This window comes from Ceratotherium simum, chromosome 19, assembly GCF_057802395.1.
Source record: "Ceratotherium simum simum isolate JZ-2026a chromosome 19, ASM5780239v1, whole genome shotgun sequence".
Lineage (NCBI taxonomy): Eukaryota > Metazoa > Chordata > Mammalia > Perissodactyla > Rhinocerotidae > Ceratotherium > Ceratotherium simum.
In genome coordinates, this window is record NC_141918.1 from 29,660,563 (window position 1) to 29,686,717 (window position 26,155).

General features: G+C 40.8%; 1 long non-coding RNA gene across 2 annotated transcripts in view; it reads right to left on the reverse strand.

Annotated features, from left to right (window-relative positions):
• Positions 1-25,417, reverse strand: part of LOC147914516 (uncharacterized) — an 80,064-nt gene extending 54,647 nt beyond the window's left edge. The window contains exon 1 of one of the 2 annotated variants that reach the window (XR_015555244.1): positions 25,279-25,417. This is a non-coding gene — a long non-coding RNA (uncharacterized LOC147914516). Of the gene's footprint in view, positions 1-25,243 lie in introns of both variants that reach the window. The other variant, XR_015555245.1, reaches the window with a different exon arrangement.
• Between the last annotated feature and the right edge of the window lie 738 nt (positions 25,418-26,155).

Consider the following 26,155-nt stretch of genomic DNA (forward strand, 5'->3'; position numbering starts at 1 on the left):
TAATTTGTGTATGAAACGTTGACTCTTTTCCTATGTATTTGTGTTTTCACAAGGATTCAGTAGGTCTTTAAGTAGAGTTTTAAAATTATTTTCAATGGCCTTTTTTGCTGTCCCCTTGTACTGCCATCAAAGCAGATGAAACCCTGTATTTAATTTTAAAAACACATTCTAAAATGTCCAAGTTCTTAAGCCTCAAACAAGGCAAAGCTAAGCCCTTCACAAACAGTAACAGAAATGATCTCATTAAGCACCACTGTCCAAACTTGTCTGCTCTTCAAACAGACCAGGTAGGGAAAGATCGAATGGAGGCACTGGTTTCTATTTTATCTCCACCTAAAGGTTTTTCTCTTAAGCTGAAACTGAAGCTTATGTTCTTTACAGAGTTCGCTTGTTTTAGAATGAAAGAAAAACATTCCAAAGCAAATACTTTAAAATCTAAAAATTATGAGTTAAATAATGCTATCGCCATCAATCACAGCCTGAAATACAAAATCGGCAACACAAAAAGTTTAAATGTTCACACTGATTTTCCTCCAACTTCAGTTTCCCTGCTGCACCCCACCCCCACCTCCCCAATCACTGAGGGCAACACAAGCAGCAGTTTTTTTAGGGGAAAACAAACCTCTCCACCACTTAACCCATTAGGAGCTGGTTAGTAATTTGTGTGATTGATTCAATTCAACAAATACTTTTGCGCGTCCTACTAGGTGCTTGGGATACATCAGTGAAAAAACAGTCATAAAGAATGTCTGCCCCTGTGGACCTTACATTCTGATGGGGAAGACAAATAATAAACATCATAAAAAGTAAACTGTTCAGTATGCTGGAAGGTATTAAATAGAATGGACAGGGTAGGCATCATTGAGAAGCTGAGGGGGTCAGCAGAGTAGACATCACATCACAGGGAAGAGATTTCTAGGCTGAGGGAAGACCTAGGGCAGACGCTGGGAGCATAGCCAGAATATTCGAGGAACAGCACTCGTCCAGTGTGGCTGGAGCAGGGTGAGCAAGGGTGATGGTAAAAGAGAAGCTCAGAGAGTTCGAGGGGGAGTATGTAAGAGAAGGGTAGCAGAATGTACTCCCGACTCCCACCAAATATGCCTCTTTGGCATAAGATTATTTTGAGCCAATTATTTTTGAGAAACAACAGACACAGAAGAAACTCTGAGAACAAAGTAGATGATACCCCTTTGTAATGGACATTCACATTTATAAAGGAAATCTCCATTTGTGAGGGTGTCTCCCTCTCTGTACCAGGAAGGGAAGGTCAACTCTAAATTACAAGAGACTCTTATCTAAGCACCACTTAAAATGCACAATAAACCTTACCCTTGTTCACCATGCTTTTCCTGGTAACCACCCTGTAACTGGCTTCCCCACAACTTTCTTCCTTTTGTCTTCAGCTGAAAATGGTATTTAAGCTGGAGTTCTAAGTCACCTCAGGGAGTTCCTCGTTTTTTCCTGGGTATCTCCCATGTATCCCTGAGGTATACACATTAATAAACTTCTGTTTGGCTTTTTTCTTGTTAATCTATCTTTTGTTACAGGGGCCTCAGCTGAGAACTAAGAAGCATAGAAGGAAAATTATTGTTTATCCCCTACATAAAGACCCAGATTTCTCCTTCTTGAAGACTTCTTGCTGAGACAGTTTGTCTTGGAAAGGTGACGCATCTCATGGCAGAGCTTCACTCCCCACAGTGCTTGTCCCATGTCTTCAAATTTCAGAAGATGAGACATGGTTCAATTTTTCTAACTTGCATAAACCACCCTGCAAATCTCCATTTATTGCTGCCTTCCATCCTTAACATTGAACTTGGAAATGCTTTCCAGCAATAGCTCTTTCTTTTCCTTTGCAGAAAAGATCTTCATTTTGGAACTTCTTGCCCTCAGATGAATGTTGTAAACTTTACCTTTCTGCTGGCTACAAAATTGTTGGCTCTTAAAAATGGCATTTGCTTTTAGTTCAGATATAAAACTTTCTTCTCCAGCCACGCTTTTCTCATAATTATGAGCTTTACCAACAAAGACATTTTGTCTCTTTCCAATTCCCAGTCCCTCAACCCTCCACCTTCCCCTCCCACTCTTATTCCTCAGGCCTCTTTTCTGTGCTCTCCTAAAAGGGCAATTATCTCCCCAGTATTCAGAAGGGGGGTTATCCATCCTGTGGCTCATATATACCCTTGGCTTACTAACTTCTTTTCCCATTTTAGTCAGTTCAAAGCATCATTACAAGAGAAAAGCTAGAGATAATATTTTATAAAACACATTTACCTACAGGTGATAGAGACAATGCCATTATTTTACCAAATCTCGTTTTATTTTTCTCTTACTGGACAGTTGGGAAACTATATTTTCCAGCTTACTTTGCAGTTTTATTGGGGCCATGTGACTCAGTACTGGCCAGTGGGGAATGGGTGGAAGTGACATAAGCCACTCCCAGGTCTGAACATTAAAAATATATCATGCAGTAAACTAACACACAGACAGAGAGAACAGTTTGGTGGTTAAAAGGGGGAAGGGGGTTGGGAGGTGGGCACAAGAAGTAAAGGGGTGCATTTATATGGTGACTGACAAATAATAATGTACAACTGAAATTTCACAATGTTATAAACTATTATGACACCAATTAAAAAAAAAATATATATATATATATATACCATGCAGTCCTCCATCCTCTCTTCACTTTCTTCAATAATTTTGGAGGCTGCATGTTGAGGCTACATCACAAGATGATGGCAATATGGATTCCACAGTCTCCAGAAGGAGGAGAACCCCCAGTGACCCACATCTGAATCCACTTTGGTTGTGCTAAGCCACTGAGTTTCAAAGGTCACTTGTTTCTGTAACACAATCTAGAGTATTCTGACTATCACCATATTCTATCTTATTTAATTCTTGTTCTATTCCCTCACTCCCCGAAAAACATTTCACAGATGGAGAAACCAGGGCTCAGCGAAGCCTGTGGCCTGGCTAAGCTAGCACAGCTAGTCAATGAGGCAGCCAACTCTTGGTTCTTGCTAAATCAGAACTACTCTGTTGCTGGAGCTCTCAGTATACACTTTCTGTTCTTTGTCATATAGTAGAGGGAACAAGTCTTTTTCTCTCTACCCTCCTAGGATCTCTGGCTGCGGCCCTGTAAATTAAGCTGATAAAAAACAGATTAACAAGAGAAAAAAAGTTTATTAACATGTGCATCACACGTACATGTAGAGGATCAGAATTTGTCACCCCAAATGTGTCTCTTTGCCTTGATTATTTTTAAGAACAAAAGACTCTGAAAGAAACATCCCCCTAACTGCCTAAAAGAATTTCAGATAGAAGGCCTGTTCCAGGAAGGAGCTAATACCATCAGATAACTGGAGTATAATGTAAAATAGGTGTGATAGAAAGGCACCACCAGGCCCATTGTTATCAAAATTTTGTCTCTCGGGTCACGTTGTCTATAGGTGACCCAGCAAACACTTGTTTAAAAAACATTTGCATTTCCATCTCCATGTAAATTGCCTTCCTCCCATTTGAAGCCCCACACCACTACCCCCAATGTCCTCCTTTGTCTTTAGCTGAAAAAGGTATTTAAGGTGGCAGCTTTGGCCATTCTGGCAAGTTACTCAGCTTTCCTGGGTTTCTCCCATGTATACATGTTACTAAACTTTGTTTGATTCTCTCCTGTTATTCTGTCTCATGTCATTTTAATTCTTAGACCAGCCAAAAGGACCTAGAGGGTAGAGGAGTTGTCTTCCTCCCCTACATACACATGGGAACACTCAGAGATGAGTAACTCAAAGAGGTGGTTAGAACTTGAGCTTATATAGCATCTTAGCAAAGGAACAAAAACATTTTAGAGAAGTGATAAGACAAAAGGAAAAAGACTCTGCGTTTCTAGGGCAGTAAATTGTGGGAAGGCAAATATGTGGGGAAACTAATGGAAGATTAGAGCTAGTGAGTAAAGTTTGTTGTGCAGATTCCTCTAGAACCATCTCTGGGCTGATACAGGTTTAGAGCTGTCTCCAGTAATTAACGTCTGTCATTCCTGGTAGAGAGGGAATGGGGTACACCTTTACAAATTTATGTCTTGCTTTTAGACAAATAGGAGGAGGGCAGAGAGCTTTTCTTATATTTGCCTTTTTTCGATTGCCTTTAGCTCAAAATAACCTTTATTCCAAAGTGACAGATTTTGGGGTAGCATATTGTGCTACCCCTCAGTAGTGTTCTACAACTCTCATTGGACCATTCGTCCCTAATTATCCTACACTTAATCCCTTCAGGAAGGTCATTTTTTCCTAACCACCATTACTCTATCTAATATTCAAGAAGAGATACAATGGACACACTGCAGCTGTGACCTACTGGAGAACAACGGCAGACCTCTCCGATATTTAGCTTATACAACCAGAATAGCCACAAGTTTCCTGCTACCAAAAAATAAGGCAAAACAAACAAACAAAAAGCCAGGTATCATAACAGATACCGTAAGGAAGGACCGAAGCAGAAGTCCCCAGGTCCTATAAGAAGGAGCTAAAGCAAATCATCATAATTTAGGCTTCTCCTGTACCGTGTGGTATGGAACCTCCATACCATCTCCTCATTTTGCAGCCATGCTGCCATTTATGAATAATGACACTTCCCCAAAAGACATGGGGAAAATAATGCTCCATTTGTGTGTGTGTGTGTGTGTGTGTGTGTGTGTGTGTGTGTACATGCCCAGACTTGTGAGAAAACTTTCCAAACTTCCTTATATCTAGTCTTCCTTCTCTGTATCAAGGGCACCGTCATCTACCCAGTTATCAAAACCAGAAATCTGAGCATCATCTCTGAGTCATCCGTTTCCTTCACCCAACAAAGTCCAATGATTCTTCCTCCATAATAATCCTCATCTCTGACTTCTCCTATCCATCTTTAATGTCACCTCATCTCTTACCTGAATTAACGTGGTAGCCTCTTAACTGGTCTCCTGGTTTCCAATTGAAATCTCTGTTAGCAAAAGTGATCTAAAACTGTAAATCAGATCACATCATCCCTCCACTTAAAATTCTTAAATCGTTTCTTATTGAGCTTAGAATAGAATCCAAACTCTATACCGTGGCCTCCAAGATCCTGCACAACCTGGGCCCTGCCTCTCTCTGACTTCATCTCACAGAGCTCTCCCCGCTCCCCACCGTCTAATCATGGTCCTTCTGGCTGCTCTGTCTCACCTCTGCCTTGGGATATGCTCTTGCCTCTGCCTGCAACACTTTGCCCTGGCTCCACACATGGCTGGCTTCTTCTCATTCTTCAGGTTTATTTCTAGATGTCACCTCCCCAGGGAGGCCACCCTGACTACCCTATATAAAGAAGGTCCCTCCCCCATTATTCCCTATCATGGTAATTGATGTCTTTAGAAAACTTATCACAGTCTGCAGTAATCTTATACGTCTTGTGTTTACTCGCCTGCCTTCCCCACTAGAATGTTGTGTCATAAAGGTAAATTAATAATGGATAATAATTTCTTTGTGCCAAGAACTGTCTTAGACGCTTTATATATACAAGCAGAGCCTGCCAAATATCTCCCAGATACACCATCTTTTGTTTTTTTAATACCCACACTTCATAGAATGTATGTATCTCTTAATACAGAGTTTGTTTCTTTTAAACTAATGCAAAATTTTATGCTTATATCTCCAAAAGTCCAATATGTTTTAGGGAAACAATGTGGGGGAAAGCTTTGCAGTTACCTTCCAAATTCAAGTGGTAGAACAGCAGCAACAGTCGTAGATATTTTGAAAAGCACAGCAAGTGTCCACAGAGGGGATGTAGTCTTTGGATGTTGCTGATGCTAAGAGTGACCTCAGAGCGTTATGCTCAGAGTAAGTCATGCTCTGTCACTGGCACTTGTCCTGAACGCATTTACCAGTGCCTTTCCTATTGAGCCATTGTTTTTGTGGAGAGCTGTACAATGAGTACCAGAAAAGTTGAGAAAGTTTTAAAAAGAATGGTAGATAATGAATTGAAGGAATAAAAATAGTGATTACAATGGAAGAGAAGTTACTGTATACAAAGCAACTGTTTTAATTTTCTGGTGGTCAATGTTTTAAACATTTTACATCCTAATGTGACCATTGTTACTAAATAGGTGTGTCAAGGAGAAAAAAACTTTTTCTCTACCCTGTTATATTTTTCCTTGGGGTCCTGCAAATTAAACTGACAAAAGACAGATTAGCAAGAGAAAAGACAAATTTTTATTCACCCACATATGTGGGAGTTCACAGAAAATTGTGAGTCAAGGAGGTGGTTAGAATTTAGAGTCTATATACCATCTTAATAGAGGATGGGGAGGAACAGAGCAGCACTTCTGGGAAAACAGATGACTTCTCAGAAAGAAGGGAGAAAGGGCATTATACAAATGCTTTTTTTCAAAGATAATGTTCCCTTAGGAGAACAGATGAGAGATATGATAGTTCGTGACAATGCCTGTCTGGATGTGGTGCAACTTTTAACTTTTGTCCCCAAGAAGAGAAGATTAGAGCTGCCCCTGGGGAGGGGATTGTCAGAAGACAATTGAATTCTTTTGGGAGGCTCTGCTTTTAGGCAGATATGAGAGTTCAGGAACTCAAATGACTTCAGCTCAAAATAATTCTTATGACAAAGTGGCCTATTTTGGGATGGCATCTCCTGATCCTTTCAGGTGTTTTAGTGTGCTTTAGTTATGCTTTAGGAAATTGGTTGGGGATTTGGGGTCAATGTGTAATGTATTAGAATTTTTCCCTTTTAAAATAATGTGAAGTAGAAGCCAATTAGCATCTTCACATAGAAAATATAATTTTCAGATGCAGCTTATTGATATTTAACGAGATGCTGGTATTAACTCATTTCAAGCAAATGTTGATCTTGTGTGGTAGGTATTTTTATTCTCCTTCTCTCTTTCTGTGAAGCGTGTAAAGGTTAAGTAACATGCCCAAGATTTTAATGGAAGTAAGTAGTAGAGCTGGGACCTGAACCCAGATATCCCCAAATCCAAAATCTGGCTTCTAAACCATTATACAGGGTATAGGGAGGGGCCTCTCCCAAGGGAAGGTCCACATCCATCTAGTGCACTATATATCCCAATGCGTGACAGGGCTCAGCCTATAGTAGATGACCAATTATGTGTCCTAAATGAATGAATTAATGGATTGAAGGAAACCAGAATGTATCACTCCAAAATATGCCTCTTTGACATAAAAATTATTTTGAGCTGAAGGCACTTAAGAAGCAGAAAATGCAGGAAAAGTGCTCTCTACCCTCTCCCTCTTCTGCCTAAAGATAGGATATAAATTCTCCTTTTCCGGAGACAGACTCTTATCAGATGGCCCCAGAGGAATCCGTAAACAAAGCTTACTCCCTTATTTTCCTCCCATATATTTACCTTTCCACAGTTTGCTGCCTTGGATGCCTAAAACCACTTTCCTCTGTCCTGTCATTTCTCTACAAATGTATCATTCTTTTTGAAGATGCCATATAAGCCAGAGTTCTAAGCCACTTCCTTGAGTTACTCTTTCCCTGAGTTTCTCCCAGGTATACACAAGATATATATGCTAATAGATTTCTGTTTGTTCTTCTCTTGTTAATCTGATTTTTGTTAGAAAGTCCCCACCCCAAATTTTAAAAGGGTAGATTTTTTTCCTCCCTTACAGATGAATGGATGGAGGGATAAAAACATACTAATTAAATTTTGCCAAAATAACTGGACTGTAATCCTCAAAATTGTCAAGATCCTGAAAGTCAAAGGCTAAGGAACTCTTCTAGATTGAAGAAAACCAAAGAGGTATGACAAGTAAATGCAATGGGTGATCCTAGATTGGATCCTTTTGCTCTAAAGACTGCTACTGGGGCAATGGGCAAAACTTGAATGGGGACTGTGGACTAGATGGTGGTGACTGATGGGCCTGATAACCCACCTGAATAGTACAAAGTTTACTTCAAAGTGGAAACTTTGAGCTACAACAGATGCAGAAAGAACTCTTATCTGGACTTCACTTATCTGTGAGAGTCAGCTGCCACATCCCCTCCAGGGATGTCTCCAATCAGGGAAGCCTCACTTTGGGCACCAGGACCTTCCGAAAGATTGTGTAAACAAGCCTCAGCCCAACCGTCCATTCTCCAAAGCCCTAAACACCATCAACCTCGTCCCTTATTAAGTTGATATATAAACCTCTATCTCTACCTGTTCAGGTTGCCTCTTCATCCGAAAGCCCCCACATGCATAAACAAACTTGTCTCCTGTTAATCTATCTTTGTTAGTTAATCTGCAGGCTCCCGCCATTTGAATCTAAAATGGTAGAGGAAAATTTTCCTCCCAACATAACCTATCAGTGTTAAATTCCTGATTTTGATGGTTGTATTATGGTTATATAGGAGAGTGTCCTTGTTTGTCAAGAAGAAAGTCGGCTTCTATGAACGCTTTTGCCATGATATCTATAGGAGTTTTTTTTAAGTTATGAGATGAAAAAGTTTGCCGTCCTTCACAAGGGGAAATGTGAAAGGTGCCCTCCCTGCTCCTGGAGAAAAAGAACATTCTTATCACCAGATAAAGGACATTCTTATCACCAGAAACGTGGAGTCAAGGAGAAGAAGAATTTGTATGAACAAACCTTGTTGAAATAACCTTTATCTTTCTTTAGTCTCCATGTGTGTTTTAGTTACTTGCTCATAATTATTGCTCTCTGTTAAACCTAGTATATAAACGCTCAGACCTAACTACTTTTTTGGGTCTTCATTTTCCTGTGAAAGCTCCCATGTACATATAAAAATGAAATTTGTTTGCTTTTCTCCTGCTAATTTGTCTTATATCAACTTAATTCTCAGGCACAGCCAGAGACGCTAACAGGGTAGAGGAAAAATTTTGCCTCCCCTCCAGCCCTAATAAAGTCCATTTGTGGAGGGTGGGGCTCTGAAGTTTATTGCCACCGAAGCAGAATTTTCCTTTTCTTTTTGAGAAAATTTGCTATCACACACTTACCTGGGTTATTCTCAACATCAACTGACAGAGGAAGGTGTAGAATGGACCACATTTATAATACAGTCTGTTTTCCATGACAACTGACTTAATTTGGGGAACAGTTTAGCTTCTTGGCTCTCTGATTCCCTGCTGACACCAAAATAAATGTCGTCCTCTCAGGAATTTATTTTAATTCACTTTCGTATATTAATTTGATGTAAAGAATTCATTAACTCCTTCACCAGCTCCTCCACCAACTTCTCCTGGTGCTTCCCTTTACTGCCTGGGAATCTTGCTGATTATCACAGATTAGTGAGGGTGGCTCTTAGTTTTGATACACTTAAAATGCCCAGTGGGGCTCCTGGTTTCTTCACCTCTCAGTATCAGCCATGACTGCCTAAGTTTATGTTCTATTTGTTGAGCATCACTTTAGGCTTTATTTTCACTGTGCAGAGAATTTTATCACCCTGAATCGATCCAGTTACTATGCCCATTTAATTTTCTTATTTGGATAAATCTTTCAAAATCTTAAGAAGGCATTTTAGAGAGCAATCAAACTCGTTCTCAAGGTTTTACTCTTCACACTTAAGAATTTTATTTAAAATGAGCATGGCTGTTAAAAAAAAAAACTTAGTCATAGAAAAATTATTGGAAAAAATGCATTGAAATGTATTTTCTTTTCTTTTTAATTTTCTATATGAGTTTATATAATATTCATAATGGGAAATGCAATTAATTTGTTAAATAAAATGAATACAGAACATTATTTTTTAAAAATCTTATACATATATTTGGATCAAGGTGAAAATAGGGTAGTTTGACACAATACTTTTTGCCAAATAATAGCTATAAAGAATATTTCTCTGATGCAAATCTTATTTCCCATTAACTTTCACTATAAAATTAACAATGTGGTCCCACTGAAAAAATCCCCTCATTAAACTGAGCTTTAAAAAAGTTGAATAAGAAAGAACACTCTCAGTAGTGATCCTGTAGCACTTTAAAAACTTGTAGATGTACTCAAAATAATGAATAATGTTGTTTCTGTTAACAAAGGACTCATCCATCTCTCCATCCATTCATTCAACAAGTCATCCAATTCCTCAGCCGCCTGAGGTCCTGGGGAAGCAGTGGTGAATAAGACAAGCCCATCCTTGCCACTCTGAAGCTAGTAGGCTGATGGGAATGGCAGCTATGAAACATGCCCTCAGGGGGTATGATACTGGGGGAGTCATGGAACCCTGAGAGGAGAGAGGAGGGGCAGCTGGGAGAAGTGGACAGCCTCTTTGGACAATGTCCTGATGAATTTACTTAGAATTTCCTAGCCTTAGGTCATATTTTTTAGATGCAAATTCCTTTTTTATTTTTTTAATTGCGGTAACATTGATTTATAACATTGTATAAATTTTAGGTGTACATCATTATACTTCTATTTCTGCATAGATTACATCATGTTCACCACCCAAAGACTAGTTATACTCCATTACCATACACATGTGCCTAATCATCCCTTTTGCCCTCCTCCATCCCCCTTCCCCTCTGGTAACAACCAATCCAATCTCTGTCTCTATGTGTTTGTTTGTTGTTTTTATTTTCTACTTCTTAGTGAGATCATATGGTATTTGACCTTCTCCCTCTGACTTATTTAGCTTAGCATAATACCCTCAATCTCCATCCATGTTGTCACAAATGGTTGGATTTCATTGCTTCTTATGGCTGAGTAGTATTCCATAGTGTATATGTACCACATCTTCTTTATCCATTCATCCCTTGTTGGGCACCTAGGTTGCTTCCATGTCTTGGCTATTGTGAATAATGCTGCAATGAACACCGAGGTGCATGTATCTTTACGCATTCGTGTTTTCATGTTCTTTGGATAAATACCCAGAAGTGGAATAGCTGGATCATGTGGTAGTTCCATTCTTAATTTTTTGAGGAATCGCTATACTGTTTTCCTTAGTGGCTGCACCAGTTTGCACTCCCACCAGCAGTGTATGAGAGTTCCCTTCTCTCCACATCCTCTCCAACACTTGTTTCCTGTGTTGTTAATTATAGCCATTCTGACGGGAGTGAGGTGATATCTCATTGTAGTTTTGATTTGCATTTCCCTGATAGTTAATGATGTTGAACATCTTTTCATGTGCCTGTTGGCCATCTGTATATCTTCTTTGGAGAAATATCTGTTCAGGTCTTTTGCCCATTTTTTAATTGGATTGTTAGTTTTTTTGTTGTTGAGATGTACGAGTTCTTTATATATTTTGGAGATTAACTCCTTATAGATATATGGTTTGCAAATATCTTCTCCCAGTTGCTAGGTTGTCTTTTCGTTTTGTTGATGGTTTCCTTTGCTGTGCAGAAGCTTTTTAGTTTGATGTAGTCCCATTTGTTTATTTTTTCTATTGTTTCCCTTGCCCAGTCAGACATGGTACTTGAAAACACGTTACTAAGACTGATGTTGAAGAGTGTACGCCTATGTTTTCTTCTAGAAGTTTCATGGTTTCAGGTCTTACATTCAAGTCTTTAATCCATTTTGAGTTAATTTTTGTGTATGGTGTAAGATAATGGTCTACTTTCACTTTTTGCATGTAGCTGTCCAGTTTTCCCAACACCATTTGTTGAAGAGACTTTCTTTTCTCCATTGTATGTTCTTGGCTCCCTTGTCAAAAGTTAGCTGTCCATAGATGTGTAGGTTTATTTCTGAGCTCTTGATTCTGTTCCATTGATCTGTGTGTCTGTTTTTGTGCCAGTACCATGCTGTTTGGGTTACTATAGCCTTATAGTATATTTTGAAATCAGGGAGTGTGATACCTTCAGCTCTGTTCTTTTTTCTCAGGATTCCTTTGGCTATTAGGGGTCTTCTCTTGTTCCATATAAATTTTAGGATTCTTTATTCTATTTCTATGAAAAATGTTATTGGAACTTTGCTAGGGATTGCATTGAATCTATAGACTGCTTTAGTAAGTATGGGTATTCTAACTATGTTAATTCTTCCAATCCAAGAGCATGGAATATCTTTCCACTTCTTTGTGTCTTCTTCAGTTTCTTTCAACAATGTTTTACAGTTTTTAGTGTACAGATCTTTCACCTCTTTGGATAAGTTTATTCCTAGGTATTTTCTTCTTTTTGTTGCAATTGTAAATGGGATTGTATTCTTAATTTCTCTTTCTGCTACTTCATTGTTAGTGTATAGAAATGCAACTGATTTTTGCATGTTGATTTTGTATCCTGCAACTTTATTGTATTCATTTATTATTTCTAAAAGTTTTTTGGGGCATTGTTTAGGGTTTTCTATATATAAAATCATGTCATCTGCAAATAGTAACAGTTTCACTTCTTCCTTTCCAATTTGGATCCCTTTTATTTCTTTTTCTTGCCTGATTGCTCTGGCTAGGACTTCCAATACTATGTTAAATAGGAGTGGTGAGAGTGGCCATCCTTGTCTGGACTTAGGTCATATTTTTTTAGATGCACATTCCCAGGTAAGTCTTGTTGGCCCCCCTGTGGCTGGGTGGAGCAGGTCCCTTCCATCACAACACTTACTATTGGATATTGACCTCATCTGTCCCCCATCCCTACCCCAAAAGCTGAAACCTTATGTCCAATTCACTTAGTCCTCTCAGTGTCTGGCTCAGGGCCTGGCTCATATAATATGTTTAATAAATTTTGGGTGAACTGTTTGCTGATGAATAACAGGACTGCATGTCCTTGCCTTCTATGAGGGTACATAGACCTCACTCTACAAATCTAAATAATGATGAATTAGTGAGAATTGTTACTCATTACTGGTAGAGAGTGGAAGTGGGGGAGCTTAAAAGTATCATTTGTTAATTGCAAATGTATAAAATATTTCACATTTACATAACCTTGTGAGTGCTTCCCCTAATCTTATCCAGATGTGGCTATGATGATGGCCTGAGATGGCCCAAATACAGAGACAGCCTCACCAGGCTAGGGGCCGCCATGCATCCACATGTGCACATATGGCAGGGCAACAGGTATTTGCAATTGGGGGTTCACCAACTTATCTGCTCCCTTAATCTGCCAATGAGGATCCCAACATCTCTGGTCGAGTTATCCTTCTCCCTAGCTGCACTCCATCCTCTGAGGACAGGCCAACCCTGCCACATTTCTTCCTGGACATTGTGTGATGGAGAAGTCAAAGAAGGAAGGAAAGAGTTTGTAGGGGAGGGAAAATCCATCCTTCCTCTACCCTCCTTGGTTCTCCAGCTAGGGCTTTGTGAATTAGACCGACAAAAGACAGATTAACAAGAGAAAAAACAGTCAGATGTTTATTAACATGTGCATTGTGCATACACTTGAGAGCATTCAGTGACGAGTAACTCAAAGGGGTGGCTAGAACTCGGGCTTATATAGCATCTTAACAAAAGAACAATAAATTTTTAGAGAAGTGACAAGACAAAGGAAAAGGGCTTTGACTTTTTAGGGGTGGCAAATCATGGGAAGGTGACTACATGGGGAAAATAATGATAGATAAAGACTAGTATTAGCAAGCTTTGTTATGTAGATTCCTTTGGTCAGCCCATCACTGGGCTGATAACGGTCTAGAGTTGTTTATGGTGATTAACTTCTGTCCTTCCTGGTAGAGAGAGGATGAGGGACAACTTTATAAACTTATGTCCTACTTTTAGGCAAATAAGGGAAGGACAAAGAGCTTCCCTTGTATCTGCTTCTTCTCAACTGCCTTCAGCTCAAAATAAACCTTGTGTCTAAGTGGCATATTTTGGGGTGGCGTATTCTGCTATCCTCAAGTTCAAAGAGATTTAGTTAGTCTACATCCTGAAGAGACCCCAAAGCTGGGAGCCAACACACTGAGGCTGAAGACAAAGAGTGTTTTGAGGGGATGTGGTGGCCAGCGAGAGGCTTCTGAAAGAGAAGATTATAATAGGATTTGTTGAGGAAAGAAAAGGAGACATGAGAAGGCCTGCTAGGGATTGTGATTTCTCTGATGTCCTTGAAGAGACCAGAATAAAGAAAATAATTTCTTGTTTCTCTATCCGTCTGTCCTAGTCCATTTGGGCTGCTATAACAAAATACCACAGACAGGGTAACTTATAAACAGCAGAAAGTTATTGCTCACAGTTCTGGAGGCTGGAAGTCTGCGATCAGGTGCCAGGACGTTTGGGTTAGGGCCCTCTTTTGGGTTGCAGACTTCTCATTGCATCTTCACATGGCAGAAGGGGGTAAGGAGCTCTGTGGGGTCTCTTTTAAAAGAGCACTAATCACATTCACGAGGGCTCCATCCTCATGACCTAAGCACCTCTCAAAGACCCCACCTCCTAATACCATCACCTTTGGGGGTTAGGATTTCAACATATGAATTTGGCACGGGGGAGACACACACTCAGACCATAGCACCATCTTTCTCTCTATTTTGCCTTTTAGGACCATACTTATTTAAATGTGACACCTTTCCAGGAGTGAATGATGAGGTCACAGCATACCTAGACATCTCTACTTGGTTCTGATGAGAACTGATAGGCATCTCACACTGAACTCCTGATCCTCGTCCCATAATCTGGTCTATTTACAGCCCACTCCTTCTCAGCTAATGGCAACTCCATCCTTCCAGCTACTCAGGCCAAACCCTTGGTGTCCTCCACAACTCCTCTCCTCTCATTCCATCATCCAATTCATCAGGAAATCCTCTAGGCTCTACTCTCCAAATGCATCCAGAATCTGACCGCTTAACACCACCAGGGTTCCTCCCAATTTGAGCCTCTATCTTCTTAACCGCCCCACCTGGTCTTCCTGCTTCTCCCCTCGCTTTCTTACAATCTATTCTCAACAGAGCAGCCGGAATGATCTTATTCACCTTGTAATAAGGTGCAAATTATTCAGCTCACTTATCTCCTATGCTCAAAAAATGGTTTTCCTTTCCCTTAAAATAAAGGACAGTCCTTTTAATGGCCTAGATGGGTGTGTTCTGCTCCACCCACCCCACCTCATTATCACTCTCTCTTTGGATAACTCCCCTGCAGCCACAATGGCCTCCTCGCTCTTCTGCACACTCACTGAGCACACTCCATCTTAGGAATTTAGGGACCCTGACTGCTCCCTCTGCTGAAACACTCGCCCCCAATAGCCACAAAGCTAGCTTACTCCCCTCCTTCAAGTCTTTGCTCAGATATCACCTTCTTAAGACTTCTTCCTTGAAAAACTTGCAGCTCTCCCCTGAGACCCACATTCCTGGTGCTGCTTCATTGTTTTTAGCATTTATCAACTCATCGATGATGTTAACTGTTTATCTTGACAGATTGTAAACTCCGCGAGTCCATGAAGACAGCTGTGTTTGTTTTGATCCCTACTGTATCCCTATCACCTGGAAGAGTGACTAGCACAGAGCAGCTGTTCAGTAAGTATTTGCTGAATGAATGAATGGAATCAGTTTACACAAATAAGGAATCAAAGATGGCTTCTAGACTAGGGGACCTACCAGTGCCAGGTGTAGTCTTGTGCGCTGGGGTGTAGGGAGCTAGTCTTGCCCCTATTGACAGATACAGACTGGGGTTCAGAGTCACGCTCCAGAGCCCCCAGCTGTCTGGAACAGACTTTTAGCTTCATTATTAATCTGCTTTGCTGTAGGACAATGGCAAGGGCATTAATGTTGACACAATTCAAAAATAACTCCTACAGTGTCTGTGCTTCATTTTGCTCAATGGCTAGAAATTCAGTAGGCCCAAGCTCCAGGCCAGATGAGGGCAGCCAGATGGTTCCAACTAAAATCTTAAATATATGTGATAAACTCATATATGGATACACTATAAATTCCTCTCAGAAGGTGCACATGGCAGACCAACTGGTCTCAAACACAACATCTGGCAACCCTAAGCAAGGTGGAAAGGGAAGCCAGAGGGAAGCTCATCACTTCATCTTTTTCAAGGAGAAATGTTTACCTCTCACCCTCAAGATAAGAACAACCAAGGCTTTCCCCCTTCACCAAGTACCAAACAGGAACAAATGCACGTACTGCTGCAGTTACAGAGTCTCACCAGTGAGCTGAAACCCAGCACTGCAAACTAGCTGGTGAGAAACGTGAAAAAGATGTTATCAATAAGCCCTGGGGCTGGGGCAGGGAAGGTGGTGTACATACATGAATAAGAAAATTGCTATTTTTCAAGATAGTCAAGCGTTATGGGTTGAATTGTGTGCCCCCAAAATTCAAGTCCAAACCCCTACTTACCTCAGAATGTGACCTTATTTGGAGATAGGTCTTTATGGAGGTAATCAAGTTAAAATGAGGTCATTAGGGTGGGCCCTAATCCCATACGACTGATAAAAGGGGAAATTTGGACACAGATATGCACAGAGGGAAAATGATGTGAAGAGATATAAGGAGAAGATGGCCGTCTACAAGCCAAGGAAAGAGACCTTTGAACAGATCCTTCTCTTGTAGTTCTCAGAGGGAACCAACCCTGCTGACATCTTGATCTCAGACTTCCAGCCTCCAGAACTGTGAGACGATAAATTTCTGGGGTTTTTTTGTTTTATTTTTTTGTGAGGAAGATCAGCCCTGAGCTAACATCCAACGCCAATCCTCCTCTTTTTCTTGAGGAAGATCGGCCCTGGGCTAACATCTGTGCCCATCTTCCTCTACTTTATACGGGACGCCACCACAGCATGGCCTGACAAGCGGTGCATCAATGTGCGCCTGGGATCCGGGCCTGTGAACCCTGGGCCACTGAAGCAGAGCACACACACTTAACCGCTGCGCCACCAGGCTGGCCCTGAAATTTCTGTTGTTGAAGTCACCCAGTTGTGGTTTGTTCCAGCAGCCCTAGCAAACTAATACAAGAAGAAAAGTATATTTCATTGGGTGGTTAATATGCTAATCCTGCCTCTTCTTACTTCACTGACATTTTAGAACTTGTTGTGACATGATCATTCCAGTTATGTAACACTGGGCAGTGGGCACCACGGAATCACCAATATCTATTTTAGAGTTTGTATGTTACTAAAGGCTATCACTTCACCAGGAGCGATGGTTTTTTTGGCTGCCTTCACCTGCCCTCCATATTTCCCTTCCATCCAGGGCCTTCACTCAAAACTTGAAAAGCTTACCTTTCTTTTCCCAGTGTAAGGTCTCCAACCCCACCACCTGTCCTCCACAAGGCAAACATTCTATCTCCCTCAAAGAATATGCTTGGCTGGGGATTCCTTTTGGCAAAACAATATTACTGTTTTTCTCACTTCTCTCTGAACCATCAATTCATGCCTTTCGGGGTGGGCCTTCCACAGCCCATTCCACAGCAGATTTATTGCCCACTCCATCTTCCTTCTGCACGATTTAATCTGCTGTATTTTAATTGGGTAATAAAACTCTGTGTGCCACCCAGCAAAATTCCAGAGCAAGCAATCACCAGGGACATTCTCTCAGCAGCCAATTTCTAATTATTTATTCAGGCCCAAAGCCTAATTCCACCTCTGAGTGCAGTGGTTCTGAGCTGCTGCACTCCCTGTTTGGGGAGGCGGGAGGGTCTGGGTGGGCAATGCCAGGGTTTCCCTGTGAGCACGTCCCTGGACAGCAGACTGTCTGTGAGTCAGGATGGCTTTAGTACCTGGGAGAAGCCTCTCTGTTGTCACAGCAAATAGGAGGAGTGCTCTGGGCTTTGCTTTGTTAGCCCCCACCCTGCATTGCTCAGGAATGAGACTGCTATGATTGATGAGGAAGTGTCCTTGACACTTAAGGAACAACAGGGACTAGTCAATTCATAGTGTCATGGTGTCAGGACAACTGGATAGCCATCTGGAAGCAAATTGACATAGAATAAATTCTATATAAACAAAAACATTGAAGGGTAGCAGAATATGCCATCCCAAAATATGACTGTAGGAGTTCAGGACATGCCACCCCCAAATATGTCACCTTGGGATATTGATTATTTTGAGCTGTAGGCACTTGAGAAACAGTCAATGCAGGCAGAGGCTTTCTCTGAACTCCCCTCATCTGCCTAAAGCAGATCCTCCAAAAGAAACGCAACTGTCATCAACACCCTCCCTGGGAGTTTCATCAACCAGGGAAGACTGACTCTTCACAGGAGAGGAGGCTAGAAGTCATCACCACACCCAGACAAACTGTCACAAACTATCATACTCCTCACCCATTTTTCTAAATGCCTGCTCATCTTTCCTAAAAATCACTTATTTTCCCCTAAGAGGCCTCTATCCTCCCTCCCCTTGTCCTAGTAAGCTGGTGTTTAATTCTGAATTCTAATCCACTTCAGGAAGTCTCTCATTTCTCCATGGGTGTCTCCCACGTATATATGACGTATACCTTTCAATAAACTTCTATTTGATGTTCTCTTGTTAATCTATCTTTTATTACAGGAGTGTCAGCCAAGAATTCAGAAGGGTAGAGGGCAAGTTATTTTTCCTCCTCTACAACATCAATATAAATGTGAGTTTATAAAAATGATAGAGTAGAACACAGAAGAATTTTTTATAACCTCAAACTGCAAGTGAGAATTAGTGAGATCATCTTGTTACGCCAAATGGCCCCAGCCACTCCTCTGGGTGACTACTCACTGCTCTGCACGTACTCTAAAAGAATTCACTTGTTCTCCTGATTTATGGCCTCTGCTTACGTATGTACTCCCCGATAGCTTGATAAATTAAAACTGTATTCTACGAGTTTCTTTCCAGGAATAGGCTGACCACAGGTGGGAAACACATCTGCAAGGTATCCATCACAGCTGACAAAAGAATGGAACAATAAAAGACCCTGGAGTCCATCACGCCTAAAGGAAACCCCCTCCTTACTGCCCATTTTCCCTATATAATTACCTCAAAATTCTGTAATTTTTGGAAGATGGTTTTTTGAGACATTAGTCTGCCATCTTCCCAGTTATGCTGGCTAATCAAATTAGAACTTCCTTTCTCGATCCCTAACTCATGATTAATTGGCTCAGATCACGGTGAGCAGAGCGAGCCCATTGCATGGTATCAAAAATAGATTATGTCTTACAAACTATGGCACAAAATCCAAAAATCTTCAAAGAAAACACTGATACATTTGACTACATAAAAATTAAAATTTGTTAAAAACATGCATTCTTCTCCCAAAAAATCATAAACAAAGTCAGGTTATAAATGACAGATTGGCGAAAATATTCACAACTTATATCACCCTAATGTATAAAGATGCCCCCTACAAATCAGCAAGAAATATCAACAAACCCAACAGAAAAGTTGCAAATGGCTAAGCAGAGAGTTTATTGAAGGAAAAAAATGAGTAGCTCTTAAATTTTTTTAAATGCTCATTACAAAAGAAATGAAAATTAAAATCACAATGAAATATCATTTTTCACTTATCAAACTAGCAAAAGCCCAATCTCATACACTGTTGGTGGGAATAGAAAGTGGTTCAATTTCTATGATGAGTAATTTGGCAGTATCTATCCAAATTACAAAAATATATAGCCTTTAACCCTAAGAATGCATCTTCCAGATAGGCTCACAGGTGGGAAATAACACATTGTACAAGAGTTATTCATGAGGCATTGTCTGTAATCACCAAAAATTGGAAGCTACCTAAATGTTTACCAAAAGGGAGCTGATTTAATTAAATATGGTAAATCCATACAATGGAATACTCTTTAGCTGTAAAAAAGAATGAATGAGTTTCTTAGTGAATCACTATGGAAAATTCATGCAGAAAGAAACAAACAAATATATGATACTTATGTGTAAAGCAGGCTGTCATGTATGTAAAAAAAGTTGAAGGGGAATGAAATAAGTCTATATGACTTAGGCATAAAAAATATCCAGAAGGATAAACAAGAAAGAAATAACAGTGGTTATTTGTTGAGGAGGACGGGAACTGAATGAAGAGGGATAAGATTTGTTTTACAGCTTTTCGTATCTTTTGATGTTTGAAACATGTGAATGTATTACCTATTCAAAAAACTAAATTAAAAATAAAATCTGCTGAAGGGGAGGGGGAGGAGGAGAGAGAACGTGGATTATACACACAGTGTGGTTTCCTAGCAACCAAACTGGCACTAAATCCTCCATCCCCTCCCTCCAGAGCCTATCACAGTGATGACAGCACCGGGAGGTGGGGGCAGGAGAGGGAGGGGGAAGGGGCAGAATTGCTTGACCTCACATCCAGGCAGTTGTGCTCTGACACTGTTGTCAAATGAAACTATACATGCACCGTTGGGTTTGCATGTGTGAAAATGTGTCTCTGCTAAATGTAAACATTTTGCAGCTCTATTTCGTCATTTCTTCATATTTAAAAATATGATACTAGTAGCCAAAAAAGACAGGAAATCGCCTGGCCTCTTTTCACCCCTGAGAAAACCTGCCCATTGAGCTTTAATCTCATCTCTTTTCTTTTCTTCTTAAAACTTGCCCCCGAGTGTTTACTGTAACCAAATTTCACTCGAACACAAATATGAGATGAGGGCACTCACGGATGACTCGCCCTGGGCACTGCACTCTTCTCAGGAGGCCCCAGTCCCTCTGGTTCCATCTTAGGGAAGTAAATAGGGGCCAGAGGCTGCCATGCCAAAGTACGCGGGCTCCTCCTTAGTGATTCAATCCTCAACAAATATTTAGCGAGGGACTGCAGAGTAGGTGTCTCAATGTAAGGGGAATCTTACCCACGGGGTTTTTCTGAAGCAAAGCCTCCATCTCAGTTCCAATTTTGGTCATTATTGAAAGGCAAAGGATGGGAATTTGTTGGCAAGGAAAAGGAACTGGGGTGGCTTAGAAAACAAAACATAGCATGAAGACAGCATCTCAAAGTCAGAATTCCCCCGGGGTATTCACTTCCACTGGCAATATATACTGTTTATTTAGAGTGTCGCGCAGCACAAGGATTATCCAGGAACCGACAGGAAAGATTTAGTGTTCCGAAGATGAGGTTCTCAAGGGCAAACATTAGATTTTATGAAGAAGAATTGTTGGAGAAAGCCTCTATCTGCTTTCTTTGGGTGGAGTCACTGGTCATATATCTTTGGAAGCCTGGGATAAGACTTCTACTTTAAAGGCACTTTTGAAGCATGATTTGAGTAGAAGGGGCCATATCTAGGTACTGATTGGTTTGGGGAAGGGGAGCCAGGCCAAAGAAGAGTCCTAAGAGAAGGGAGCAGGAGCCAGACACTAAGCCACTCCACCAAGGCTCTGAATTCTTGGTAGAAGAGGTCTTCTATACAAATATGGACCAAGGCCCTTAGCTCACTTGCCCCAACAATGCAGGCATCATCCTCCCCACTCACCCCACTGTCCTACCTCAGCATCCCCTCTGGTTTCTAGCACTGCTACATTGCTGACAACAGAGCTTCCAGAGGCCATCACAACAAAATGACAATCATTTTGCCCCTAAGGTATACAGCCTTGACTGTAGGGAGGCAAAGACAATACAATGAGAGGTACAGGATGCAAGAAGTCGCCCAGTGGGGTTCATTCCTGTCTGGGCAGCCCAAGTCCTGAGGCCTTCATGAAAGCAGATGACTGTGAAGATGGGAGGCACCCACCACATGGCCCAGACTGTCCTCACGCACCTCTGAGGTGAAAGATGAGCTTTTAAAGGAGCTAAGCTTGCCTAACGGGGAAGAGAATTATAAGTGTCACACCGTGGGATGAAAATGCTGAACGGAAATTCAAAACGGACTTTTAAATGCCGTACTGAAAAGAAGTCAGGAAGTATAGGTCAGGGCCAGGAACAAGTAAGACCTTGGAAACTTTCTGGAACCTTTACAATTTCCTCATGGTTACTCCTTCTATTATCTTTCTGGTATCCTTCCAGTAGTGCAACTTTTAAAACCCTGAAAGCAAAAAGCGTCTGTGTGTTTGCTCTGAGAGGACCAGTTAATGCAGGGTGGAGCAGCCTGAAAGGAAGGAAAACACAAAGAACAGGGCGAATAGGGCAGTCATGAGGGCAGGTGGCTGTCATGAGAAGGGGAAGGAGCAGCAGCTGAGACTGTTAGGTGTGCCAGAAACTTGGTAATAAAGCAGTAGTTTCTTTTTGTTTGTTTTTGCTGAGGGTGATTTCACCCTGAGCTAACATCTGTGCCAATCTTCCTCTACTTTGCATGTGGGTCACCCCCACAGCATGGCCACTGACAAGTAGTGTAGATTGGCACCCGGGAACCAAACCTGGGCTGCCAAAGTGGAGCATGCCAAAACTAACCACTAGGCCACAGGGCCAGCCCCAAGTAGTGGTTTCTTTACAGTTTTTAATATTATGTCGTTATGCATTTTTTGTTTATTTGTTCATAATCTACCTTGTTCCGTAAAATATTTAAGTAGCTTATAGGATACAAGGAATATATGCAATAAAATACAAAGTTAGGAGCAGGAAAATGTAAATTTTTAAAAGAGGTCCTGACTAGGAGAAAATTAAAATACACGTCCACATAAGGTCCCACTCGGTTACTTGAGTGCAGATTCTGATCTCCTCTGAGTTTCCCGGCACATGAAGAGGAAAGGGAATTCAGGTGGGTTGTCCAGGAGAAGACAAACAAACAATTGCTGAGGTAAAGTTCTTGTGGTTCATATCTCTAAAAGATACGTAATTCTCTATGGTACTCCACAGAGGTGACAGAGTGATATGGTAAACAACAGCTCTGCATTATCAACAAGAGACAAATTCACAAAGCTGTCTCTTATGGAGGCTAAGAGGATGACTCCAAAGCAAAACTCACAGGTAGCATTTCTATGGGAACCTTTCCCTCCTCGCGGAATCAGAAAGCAGCAGGAACAGATTTGGAACTCAGGTCATGTGGTGTCAACTCCTGCTTGCTTTCCCTCTCCTTCCACTTACCTATTTCCTACTCTTCTTTCAGTCTCATTTTCAACTTCACTTCCCAAAAAAGACCCTCTCTGACCCTGGGCTGGGCTAGACTCCTGAACTTTCCTTGTCTTGCACACATCACATTCTTTGTTTTCACTTGTTTGGTGTCCATCTTACCAACAGATTGAAAGCTTATGGGAGCAGGGACCACCTGATCATCTCAATAGATGCTGAAAAAGCATTTGAGAAAATTCAACGTGTATTCATAATAAAATCTCTCAGCAAATTAGGACTAGAAGTGAACGTCCTCAACCTGACAAAGGGCATCTGAGAAAACCTACAGCTAACATTGTACTTAACAGTAAAAGACTAAATGCTTTTCCCCAAAGATCAGGAACAAGTGAAGAATGTCCACTTTCATCACTTATATTCAACATTGTTCTAGAGGTCCTAACCAGTGGAATAATGCAAGAAAAGAGAAAGAAACGGTATCCAGATTGGAAAGGAAAAAACCACACTACTTTTATTCACAAACGACATGATCATCTATGCAGAAAACCCTAAGAGATTGATTTTCCTATCCTTATTAGTAAATATACCAAAGATGGAAGATACAAGATTAATACATAACGGGGGCCGCCCTGTGGCATAGCGGTTAAGTGCACATGCTCCGCTGCTGGTGGCCTAGGTTGGGATCCCAGGTGCGCACCAATGCACCACTTGTCAGGCCACGCTGTGGAAGCATCCCATATAAAGTGGAGGAAGTTGGGCACAGATGTTAGCCCAGGGCCAGTCTTCCTCAGCAAAAAGAGGAAGATTGGCATGGATGTTAGCTCAGGGCTGATCTTCCTCACAAAAAAAAAAAAGATTAATATATAAAAATTAACTGTATTTCTATATGATAGTAATGAACAATTGAAAAATAAAGTTAAAAAGTAATAAAGTAAAATAGTATCAAAAATGTGAAATACTTAGGGATACACTTAACAAAAATATGCAAGACATATAAATTGAAAACTTCAAAACATTTCTGTAAGAAATTAAGGGTAACCTAAATAAATGGAGAGACATTCCATTTTCATGGATTGGAAAATTCTGCATTGTTAAGATGTCAGTTCTCCCCAAATCAACCCATAGATTCAAAACAATGGCACATAAAATTCTAGAAGACTATTTTGTAGAAATTGACAAGCTAATTTTAAAATTTGTATGGAAATGCAAGGAACATAGACTAGCCAAATAATTTTGGAGAAGAATAGAGTTGGATAACATATACCATCTGATTTCAAGTCTTACTGTAAAGTTACAGTAATGTGAAAATTAATAGACAGAAATCTCATTAAATTGGAGTTGGGAGGCCAAAAGCGGGAGTTCTCTCAAGCTAAGTCAATAGCAGAGCCCAACAGGAAGAAGGAAATCTTCCTCTCCTTGATCAGCAAAGCTCAGCCCATGAAAAGCCACTCTACACTGAACTCTCAATTCCTCCAATGAGCTTTTTGTTTACAATAGCCTCCCAAATTCCTCTTTCCCTCTATAAGAGTTTCTCCTCTTTGCTGTGAGAGACTTGCACATGGCTCGACATGGTTGCAGACCCGCAAATTGCAATTCTTTGCTAATCCTGAATAAACCCATTTTTGCTGGGGAAATGACTAGCCGTCTATTTATCTGAGGTCAATAGTAATCAAGATAGTGTGATATTACACAAGGATAGACATATAGATCAAGAGTCAGCAAACTTTTTCTGTAAAGGTCCAGATAGCAAGTATTTTTGGGTTTGTAATCTGTTTCAACTCTGCATCTGTAGCATGAGAACAGTCAGACAATACTTAAAGGAATGAATGGGCTTCACCGAGTTCCAATAAAACTTTATTTCCAAACAGGTAGTGGGCCAGATTTGGCCCTCAGGTCATAGTTTGTCAACTCCTAATGTAGAACAATGGGACGGAGGAGGCGTCCAGAAATAGACCCACAGATATATAGTCTATTGATGTTCAACAAAGATGCCAATGTATTTAAATGGAGAAAGGATAATCTTGTACTTAGACAAAATTAGGTGTTAGAACAATTGGACAATCATATGAGAAAAAAGGAACCTAGACATTTACTTCATACCATATACAAAAAAATAACTCAAAATGAATCATAGACCCAAATGTAAGAGCTACAACTATAAAACATCTAGAAGAAAATATAGGATAAAATCTTTGTCTCTCGAATTAGGCAAAGATTTATTAGATATGACACAAAAGCACTAGCCATAAAAGAAAAAGAAATGGACTTTATCGAAATCAATCTCTATGCCCAACTTGAAAAGACTACAATGCTGAGTATGAGATAAGCTGTGACTGACAGACTCAAACTTGCTCCTGGTGGTCAAGGTGGCCTTAGAGGCCAAATGATTTTTCTGGATTTCAGTTTCTGAATTTGCAAAAGGAAAGTGGAGGGAACACATCTGAGTGAAATCTTTATACAGGCCCTCATATAAGCAACGTGACACAGAAGAGAACTCATCTGTGCAAAGTACAGAGACATACCTGATTGGCCTCAAGAGAAATGAGTAAGGACTCACATGGCCGGGAACTGGAATTAGAAATCCCAGAAAGCACAGAACTTCTGAGATGAGGCCCCTCTCAATAGCTCTGCTTCTCTTTGCACTTCTCTGACCTCTTCCTTTTTATAGGCTGGCTCCCAATATGCCTTTGTTTCCTTGAACCAGCCCTACCACATAGCATCACTTCACCCTCAGGCCTGCTGCTAATTTGCAAGCGTTTTCAGTATTTCTTCTTTCACGCTCCCTAGGGAGACATTCTGATAGGCTCAACTCATCTTATCATGCCAGGTCATAGGTTACTGGTCAGCCTATGAATTTGCTTCCTACCCTGGTCCAATCAGCTGTGGCTAGGGTGGGGAAAAAAAAGATCATGTGATATAAAGGAGCTTACTATCCATGCAGGATCCATCAGGCATTTCAATTCCAGGAGTACAGATAAATGAAAGGTCTATCTGTCCAGAACTGCCATTGTTCCTCCTAGTCAGGTAATGATGCTAATTTCATACAGGAGTATTTTAGCGGGGAATGGAAGATCCTGTGTCATCAGCAGAGCATGTACTGAGTTCCTAAAATTATACCAAATTCAATGTTTGCATAATATGACTTTGATGGTTAATTTTTTGTGTCAACTTGACTGGGCCATGAGGTGCCCAGATATTTGGTTAAACATTATTCTGAGTCTGTCTGTGAAAGCACTTCCAGATGAGATTAGCATTTGAATCGGTGCACTGAATAAAGCAGATGGCCCTCCCCAATGTGGGTGGGCCTCATCCAATCCCCTAAGGCCTGAATAGAACAAAAGGCAGAGTCAGAAAGAATTCACTCTCTCTGCCTGACTGTCTGAGCTAGGACATCCATCTCCTCCTGCCTTCAGACTCGGACTCAGACTGGAACC